Source organism: Mustela erminea, chromosome 4, assembly GCF_009829155.1.
Source record: "Mustela erminea isolate mMusErm1 chromosome 4, mMusErm1.Pri, whole genome shotgun sequence".
Classification (NCBI taxonomy): domain Eukaryota; kingdom Metazoa; phylum Chordata; class Mammalia; order Carnivora; family Mustelidae; genus Mustela; species Mustela erminea.
In genome coordinates, this window is record NC_045617.1 from 118,555,015 (window position 1) to 118,565,337 (window position 10,323).

Consider the following 10,323-nt stretch of genomic DNA (forward strand, 5'->3'; position numbering starts at 1 on the left):
TTATTTGACAGAAAGAAATCACAAGTAGGCAGAGAAGAAGGCAGAGAGAGAAGGGGAAGCAGGCTTCCTGTTGCGCAGAGAGCCAGATGCTGGGCTCGATCCCAGGACCCTGAGATCATGACCTGAGCTGAAGGCAGAGGTTCAAGCCACTGAGCCGCCCAGGCAGCCCTAGAACTTTACATCATCACAGTGAGTCTGAACAGGTGTGCAGGGTGGTTAGCTTCATTGCAGTGAGAAACATGAGGCTCATGCATTTAAGAAGCAACACGGTGGAGTGAGATGAGTGGTGTGGGCAGAGCCCTGGAGGGAAGGAGTTTTTCCAGTGGGTTTCGGAAACAGCCAGCCACGCTGTAGTACTGAGTACAGGGGAGGGAGAGGAAGCCACAGAATTTGAAAGTGGAGTAAATGGGAGCTGATATTGGGGCGCTCACCTGTCAGCTAGGGCTTTATTCCAAAGGTAATAGGGAGCCATGGAAGGTTTTTAGCAGGGATGGGACAGGTTGCATTTTAGAAAGGATTACTTTTAAGTGCAAGGGAAATACTGTCTTTCTCCTATCAAATGGCAAAGAGCTTTAAAATGATAATTCCCAATGCTGGCAATGTTTCAGCATGCTGAGTGCTCTCACATGTAGCTGATGGGAATGAGTTAGTTTGACCTTTCTGGAAAGCTGCTGAGCCATGAGTAGTACTTGAGGACGGCACAGCCCTTCGACCAGCTAATCCCCATTTCTAGGAATCCTTCCTCTCACACAATTAGAAAAGAGGTCAGGGACTTATGTCCCAGAATCAAATTTATTCCATCGTTAGTAATAATAGTAATAATAATAATAAAAGAAAACAATGTGAGCATCTAACAGGAGGGAATTGCTAACCTAAAGAGTGAAGTATCTTGGAATGTTTTTAGCAATTAATACATTTTTTTCAAAGAGAGTAAATGCCATCAGAAGTGCTAAAGAGAAAAAAAGAGAGAGAGAGAAATACTAAAGATTTCTAGAACTCAGGGCGCCTGGCTGGCTCAGTTGGTAGAGCATGTGACTCTTGATCTTGGGTTTGTGTGCCGGAGCCCCATGTTGGGTGTAGAGATTAGTTAAAATCTTTTATTTGCAGGTTTTTATTTTTATTTTTAATTTTTTAAAAAGATTTTATTTATTTGACAGACAGAGATCACAAGTAGGCAGAGAAGCAGACAGAGAGAGAGGAGGAAGCAGGCTCCCTGCTGAGCGGAGATCCCCACACGGGGCTCGATCCCAGGACCCTGAGACCATGACCTGAGCCGAAGGCAGAGGCTTAACGCACTGAGCTACCCAGGCGCCCCTTTAATTTATTTTTTATAAAGATTTTTGTGTATTTATTCAACAGAGAGAGATCACAAGTAGACAGAGGCAGATGGGGGGTGGTGGAAGCATGCTCCCCACCGCGCAGAGAGCCCCACGCGGGGCTTGATCCCAGGACCCCAAGATCACGACCTGAGCCGAAGGCAGAGGCTTAACCCACTGAGCCACCCAGATGCCCCCATTTGCAGGTTTTTAAAAATTTATTTATTTATTTATTTGAGAGAGAGAGAGAGAGAGCATGAGCAAGGGAGAGGGACAGAGGGAGAAGTAGACTCCCTGTTGAGCATAAAGCATTTAAGAGCACCTGCATGGCCCAGTTGGGACCTGCTTCAATTCAGGTCATGATCCCAGGGTCCTGGGATGGAGTCATCCTGTGTCCCCCCCCCCAACTCCCAGGGCTCTTTGCTCAGCAGGGAGCCTCCTACCCCCTTCTCTGCCTGCCTCTTTGCCTACGTATGATCTCTCTCTGTCAAACAAATAAATAAAATCTTTTTTTTAAAAAAAGAACTAAAATAAAATCTTTTAAAATAAAATCTTTTAAAAAATTTCTAGAACTCTTACAAGCAGTAACTGACTTCATCATGGCTGCAAGTTACAGGGTTTATACACAAATCAATCCTATTTCATTATGCTCACAATGAGAACTTGAAAACGAATTAAAAAGACAATACTATTATATGGGGAACCTGGGTGGCTCGGTCATTAAGCATCTGCCTTCGGCTCAGGTCATGATCCTGGGGTCCCGGGATGGAGCCCCACATCCAGCTCCCTGCTTAGCAGGAAGTCTGCTTCTCCCTGTAGCACCCTCCTGCCCCATTGCCACACTCTCAAATAAATAAATAAATAAATAAGCTCTATTAAAAAAGAAAAGAAACTCATGTCTCACAGGTCAAGAAGCTAGAGGTCGGAAATCCACAGGATTTGATTACTCTCTGAAGTCTCTGGGGAGGAAGGACCCTTCCTTGCCTCTTCCAGCTTCTGGTGGCTTGCCGTCTATCCTTGGTGTCCTTGGTTTGAAGTAGCAGCACTTCCACATTTACCTCTCGTCACCTGGCATTCTCTGTGTATGTCCCTTCTCCTATAGGGACCTTGGTCATACTGGATTAAGGACATACCCTGTTCCACCCCATGACTGCATCTTAACTACATCTACAATGGTCCTATTTCCAAATAAAATCACATGGTGGGGGGCTCCTGGAGGGCTCAGGCAGTTAAGCATCGGACTCTTGATTTCAACTCTGGTCATGATCTCAGGGTTGTGAGATCGAGCCCCAAACTGGTCTCATGCACTGGGCGTGGAGTCTGCTTGAGATTCTCTAGCTCCCTCTGCCCCTCCTCCTGAGCACCCTCTTTATCTCTCAAATAAATAAAAAAAATATTTAAAATAAATAGATAAAATCACATTCTGAGGTAAATGTGGCCCAGGTTGGGGTTTCAACGTTTTTTTTTTGTTGGGGTGGGCGGGATAACGTTCAACCCATAAAAGTAATCTGTAGATTTAACATAACCCCAATGCAACCCCAATAGGAATTTTTTTTTTTTTAAGATTTTATTTATTTATTTGACAGACAGAGATCACAAGTAGGCAGAGAGGCGGGCAGAGAGAGAGAGGAGGAAGCAGGCTCCCTGCTTAGCAGAGAGCCCGATGCGGGACTCGATCCCAGGACCCTGAGATCATGACCTGAGCCGAAGGCAGCGGCTTAACCCACTGAGCCACCCAGGCGCCCGCCCCTATAGGAATTTTTGTAGAGACAAGCTGATTGTAAAATTAAATGGAAATTAGAGAAATTAGAATAGCCCAAACAATTTCAAAAAGAAAGAATAAAATCGGAGGCATTATGTTGTCTGTTTTTAGCATTTACTACAACACAACTTGAAACAGGAATCAAGAGTGTAGTCCGTTCTGGGGCACTCAGGTGGCTCAGTGGAGAAACTCAGGTCATGGCCTCAGGCTCAGGCTCGGCTCTGGGCTCGGTGGGGAGTCGGCTTCTCCCTCTCCCTCAGCCCCGCCCCACCCACTCTTGCACGCATGCGCGGTCGCTCTCCCTCACAAATAAACTCTTACATTAAAAAATAACACATATTATAAAGGGAAAATGAGCGTGGCATGTTTTGAGGAGTGGACACAATGAATGGGCCAGTGAAACAAAATAGAGTCCAGAAGCAGACCCGCACAAATTTGGTCGGTTGGCTTTGACGAGGTTTAACAACTTGCCAACAAACGGTGTTGAACACCGGGGCACCAATATGCAAAAACAGAACAAAACAACCCCCACCAAACACAAAAGACGCCTTGTCCTAAACCTCACACATTAAACTAAAATTAACTCAAGATGAATCATAGATCTGAAACCTAAAACTATAAAATGTCTGGAAGAAAGCACAGAAGAAAACCTTCCTGGCCTGGGGTTCGTCGAGTTCTTACACATGACACTAAAACTAGGATCCCAGAAAGGAAAAAAAAAAAAAAAAAAACCACCCCAAAACTGACAAGCTGGACTTCATCAATTTATTGACAGTGTATGTTAAGGGAAGGCAAAGACAAGTCAGATGCTGAGAGGGAATATTTACAAATCATAGATTTGACCAAAGACCTTTATCCGGAATACACAAAATATTCTTAAAACTCAGCGGTAAGAAAACGACCAGCCAATTTTAAATGGGCAAAAGGGTTAAACAGACACTTCATCCACAAGGATGAGCAGATGGCAAATAAGCACACACTGAGAAGCTCCACATCGTTAGCCACTGGGTAAGTGCAAATTCAAACGCTAAGACACCTGGGTGGCTCGGTTGGTTGGTTAAGCCTCTGCCTTCCGCTCAGGTCCTTGGAGTCCTGGGATTGAGCCCTCTGCTCAGCAGGGAGCCTACTTCCCCCTCTCTCTCTGCCTGCCTCCCTATTTGTGATCTCTCTCTCTGTTTCAAATACAATCTTTAAAAAACAAAAACTGCCATGACCCTTGCAGCAAGCCTACTTCCAGGTAGTTACCTCAGAGAAATGAACTCTTACGTTCTGGAAAACAGCCATGCAAAATGTTGGTAGCAGCTTTATTCAGAATCACCAAAGCTGGAACCAACCCAAAGGGGGAGTGGGTAAATGAACTCGTTCGCTTATGGAATACTATTCAGCAGTAAAAATGAACAAAACAATTTCTTCCTTCCTTCCCTCCCTCTCTTCCTTTCATAACTGACATAGAATATTATTTTAGTTTCAGTGTACATCATAGTGATTCTATATTTTTATACATTATGAAATGACTCCCCCCACCCTGGATAAGTCCAGTTACTGCCTGTCCGCATAGGAAGTTACTACAATATTCTTGGATTACCTTCCCTATGCTGTACATGACATTTATTTTATAACTGGAAGTTTGTACCTCTTAAACCCCTCTGCCTAATTTGTGCATCCCCCCACCCCTCCGCATTCTGGTAACCAACAACGTGTTTCTTGTATCTAAGAGTCTGTTTTGGCTTTGTTTGTTTATTTGGTTTTTTAGATTCCACATATGAATTTAATCATATAATATTTGCCTTTCTCTGTCTGACTTATTTCACTTAGGATGATATCCTCTAGGTCCAACCATGTTGTAGCAAATGACAAGATTTCATTTTTTAGGGTTGAGTAATATCCCATTGTGTGTGTGTGTGTGCGTGTGCGTGCGCGAGTGTGTGTGTTTGTATCACATCTTCTTTATCCATTCATTTATTGATGGACACTTAGGTTGCTTCCATATCTTGGTGATTATAAATAATGTTTCAGTGACTATAGGGGTGCAGATATCTCTTCGAATTGGTGATTTCATTTTTGGTGTAATTTTTTGAGGAACCTCCACACTGTTTTCCAGGTGCCTGCATCAATTTACATTCCCACCCACAGCACACGAGCGTTCCCCTTTCCCTGCATCCTTGCCAACACTTGTTATGTTTTGTCTTTCTGATAACAGCTGAGCTGAGGGGTGTGAGGTGATGTCTCAGTTTGGTTTTGATTTGCATTTCCCTGATGGTGAGTGATGTCGAGCACTTTTTCTGGTATTTGCTGGCCATCTGTGTGCCTTCTTCTTCTTCTTTTTTTTTTTTTTAATTTTATTTATTTATTTGACAGACAGAGATCACAAGTAGGCAGAGAGGCAGGCAGATAGAGAGGGGGAAGCAGGCTCCCCGCTGAGCAGAGAGCCCGATGCGAGACTCGATCCCAGGACCCCAAGATCACGACTGGAGCTGAAGGCAGAGGCCTTAACCCACTGAGCCACCCAGGCGCCCCCTCTGTGTGCCTTCTTTAGAAAAATGTCTTCTGCCCATTTTCTATTTTTTTTTTTTTTAAAGATTGTATTTATTTATTTGACAGAGAGAGAGCACAAGCAGGGGGAGCAGCCAAGGGAGAGGGAGAAGCAGGCTCCCCACTGAGCAGGGAGCACAATGTGGGACTTGATCCCAATCACCTGAGCTGAAGGCAAACGCTGAACAGACTGAGCCATCCAGGAGCCCCTCTCGTGTCCATTTTTAAATGAGGGTGTTTTTTTTTTTCTTTCTAATGTTATGTTGTATGAGTTCTTAATATATTTTGGATATTAACCCTTTATTGGATATATGATTTGCAAATATCTTCTCCCATTCAGCAGGGTGCCTTTTTATTTTGTTGATGATTTCCTTCACTGTGAAAAAGCTTCTCAGTTTGATGTAGCCCCATTTGTTTATTTTTGCTTTAGTTGTCCTTGCCTGAGGAGACTTGTCCTAAAAACATATTGTTAAAACCAATGTCAAATTGCTTACTGCCTATGTTCTCATCTAGGATTGTTATGGTTTTGCGTCTTACATTCAAGTCTTTAATCCCTTTGAGTTTATTTTATTTTATTCTGAAAGAGTGAGATTGTGAGCACAGGAGGTGGGAGCAGCAGAGAGAGAGAGAGAAAATTTTAAGCATGCTCCACGCCCAACACAGAACCCAGCATCAGGCTCAATCTCATGACCTTGAGATCATGACCAGAGCCCAAACCAAAAGTCGGACACTTAAACAACTGAGTCACCTGGGAGCCCCTACGATTTTATTTTTGACTAATCTATACCCAATGTGGGGCTTGAATTTATAAGCCCAAAATCAAGAGTCACATACTCTACTGACTTAGCCAGTGGGGGCCCATCCCCTCTTTTTTTTTTTTTTTTGTAATGAGTCTAATTAGTGTTTTATCAATTTTGTCTTTTCCAGAAACCAGCTTTTTTTTTTAGATTTTATTTATTTATTTGAGAGAGAGAGAAAGCAAGAGATCACAGAGGGAGAGTAAAAGGGAGAGGCAGACTCCTGGCTGAGTGGAGAGCCCAAAGCAGGGCTCGATCCCAGAACCCTGGGATCATGACCTGAGCCAAAGGCAGACGCTTAATTGACTGAGCCACCCAGGCACCCCTAGAAATCAGTTTTTAGTTTCATTGATCTTTCCTTTTTCTTTTTTTTAAAGATTTTATTTATTTATTTATTTATTTTGAGAGAGAGAAGACAGGAGGAGGGGTAGAGACAAAAACAAAAAAAGACATATACACATGATAGAAGAGATCAGTGAGGGGCACCTGGGTTATCATGTGTATATGTCTTTTTTTGTTTTGTTTTTGGTTTTGTCTCTATTTCATTTATTTCTCTCTGGTCTTTATTATTTCCTTCCTTCTGCTAACTTTGGTCTTGTTTGTTCTTTTTTAGGTATAAGATTGTTTGTTTGAGTATTTTGTTGCTGAGGTAGGCCGGTATTGCTATGAAATTCCCTCTTAAAACTGCTTTTGCTGTGTTCGATAGATTTTGGAAAGCTGTGCTTCCATGTTCACCTGTCTTCAGGTATTTTAAAATTATTATTATTATTTAAAATTATTATTATTAAAATTATTATTATTATTATTTATTATTTTATTTCTTTGTTGACCCATTGGTTGTTTGGTAGCATGTTGTATAGTCTTTGCATGTGTGTGTGTTTTCTTCTCGTAATTGATGTCTAGTTTCATAGCCTTGGGGTTGGAAAAGAGGCTTGATATAATTTCAGTCTTCTTGAATTTACTGGGATTGTTTGTAGTTTACTGTGTCCCGGAGAATGTTCCATGTACACTTGAGAAGAATGTGTTTTCTTTTGTTTCTGATGGAAGTTCTATATAAATTTATCAAGTCCATCTGGTCTAATGTGTCATTTAAGGCCAATATTTCCTTATTGATTTTCTGTCTAGATGATCTATCCATTGATGTAAGTGGGGTGTTAAAGTCCCCTGCTATTAGTATATTACTGTCAATTTCTCCCCTTATGTCTGTAAAGATTTGCCTTATATATTTAAGTGCCTCCCAAAGAACAAACTCTTGCTACACAGAGCGTGACTGCCAGAAGCCAGTCTCAAGGATACATGCTGTATGGTTCAATTTATGTGACATTTTAGAAAACACAAAACAGTGGTGCTGAGAACAGACCAGTGGTTCTCAGGACTTCAGGGTGGGGGAAGGCATTCTTAGAAAGGGTTAGCAAGAGGGAATCTTCTGTGGGGCACCTGGCTGGCTCAGTTGGTTAAGTGTCTGCCTCTTGGTTTCAGCTCAGGTCATGTTCTCAGGGTCATGAGATCGAGCCCCGTGGCAGGCTCTCTGCTGGGGTGGGGGGAGCCTGATGAAGATCCTCTTTCTCCCTCTCCCTCTGCCCATTCTCTCTCTCTCTCCCTCTCAAAAATTTTTTTTATAAAAGGAGCTACTTGGGGATGATGGAACTGTTCTGAAACCTGATTGTGATGGTTATGTATGTATATACATGTAAAATTCATAGAACTGCACACGGAAAGAGGTTACTATGACTGTATGATAATTTAAAAAGCCAACTGTATCCAGTTGGATAATTATGCAATAAAGCAGCTAAAGTACAATGTTAATGGGAGACTCTAGGGGGTGGGAATAAGTGGTCACTGAACAATTATTTTAGCTTTGCTCTCTGTTTGAAAATTCTTGTAATAAATCTTGGAAAGAGCTACATCCAGAATGATCCTAAGTTAGGAGACTGAAGGCATCATATCAAAATATTAACAGTGGAGCTCTCTCTGAAGGGTGAAATTGGGGTAGTTAAAATTGTTTTCTTGGGGCACCTGGGTGGCTCAGTCATTAAGTATCTGCCTTCAGCTCAGGTCATGATCCCAGGGTCCTGGTATTGAGGCTTGCATTGGTCTCCCTGCTCAGCGGGAAGCCTGCTTCTCCCTCTACTATTCCCCTTGCTTGTGTTCTCTCTCTGTGTGTCAAATAAGTAAATAAACTCCTGAAAAAAAAAAGAGAACTTAAAAAAAATAAAATATAAATAAATATATATAAATATATATAAATAAATATAAATAAAATATATTTCTGCATTTTCTATAATGAGCACCTGTCATTTTGTTTAGAGAGGGTATTGGCTGTATTTGATTTTAAGTGTCTATTTTTTTCATTTATATGTGCAATCCATGCTTCTTGTAAGGTTCAAATGGTACAAAGATAGGTAACCCCACAGAGAAAGTCCCTTGTACTCAGTCCCAACCCTCTTAATACTCTGCGTGTACCTTAAAGGATAAATCTTAAATTCAGGTTCATTTCTTTCATATCATGTCAGCTTTGAAAAATGAAGCAGCTCAAACATATTCCATTTTTGCTTCCCATTACTATCACCTAAAAGTAACAGATTTATATTTATAAGGAAGAAATCAGGCTCTGTTCTACAGGTTCGAGGCACAGAGCCTGAGGTGCAAAGAAGGTGTGATCATTTCTCCTGATTCCAAGAACTGAGCCAGGAAAGAATTTGCCTCCTTCAAATATGGGGGCACCCTTCTTTGTTATTTTAAAAGATATAACTATAAATATTTTCTTTCAATTTCCTTTGTAACTTAGGTCGAAACTGGAATGTTCTTTTGTTGTGTGTTTATGTGTTTCATTGCCCCAATTATAAAATAATCCCTGCTGGGAAAACGGAGGACAGAGTGGAGAGGGATCATGGCTGTGGAGTCTACTTCTGGCACAGCCACCAACTCTCTGTGACCCTGTGGGTCTGTGACTCTCTGGGTCTCAGCTTTCTATATTATATTATTTTATAATGAAGAACAAAACCCGAAGTAATAATAAAACCCTTTACTGGGCAGCAGTGTGGAGGATGCTGCAAAGGCTGCTGATCAGCCTACATGCCTGAACTCCCCTTCTTCTTGAGTACAAAATTTCTGTATTTTTAGCCGAGTGCACGATGACTCTCAAAATAGACTGTTTCCTTGCCTCCCTTGCTAGATGTGGTCAGGGGAAAATAAGTAAGGTGTTTTTAAAGGGAAGGATGTTTTATTTTTTTCCAGTTACACCTTTCTAATGGCTAGAATGTGGACATGATGGCTGGAACACTAGCAGCTCTTTAGAGCATGAGGAAACAGTAATGAAAGCCACACATTGCTGAGGCACGGGATAGAAACAGCCTGGGTTCCTGGCTCTGTAGTACACCATGCTAACCGAGGAGTCCCTGCCTTTGGACTTCTTCTTCTTCTTCTTCTTTTTTTTTTTTTTAATTTATTTGTTTGACAGATAGAGATCACAGGTAGGCAGAGAGAGAGAGAGGAGGAAACAGGCTCCCCGCTGAGCAGAGAGCCTGATGTGGGGCTCCATCCCAGGACCCTGGGACCATGACCTGAGCCGAAGGCAGAGGCTTTAACCCACTGAGCCACCCAGGCGCCCCGCCTTTGGACTTCTTGAACATGAAATATACTTCTGTCTAGTGTAATCCACTGGCATTTTGGGGATTTTTTTTTTTAAGTTTAAATTCCAGTGACCATACAGTGTAATATAGTTTTAGTTGCACAATATACTGATTCAATACTTCCATATGTCACCCAGTGCTCATCACCAGCGAACACCTTAATCCCCATCACCTGTTTCCCTCATCCCCCACCTCCCTCTCCCCTGGTGACCATCAGTTTGTTCTGTACAATTTAGAGTCTGTTTCTTGGTGTCTCTCTCTATCTCTTTCCCCTTTCTCATTTT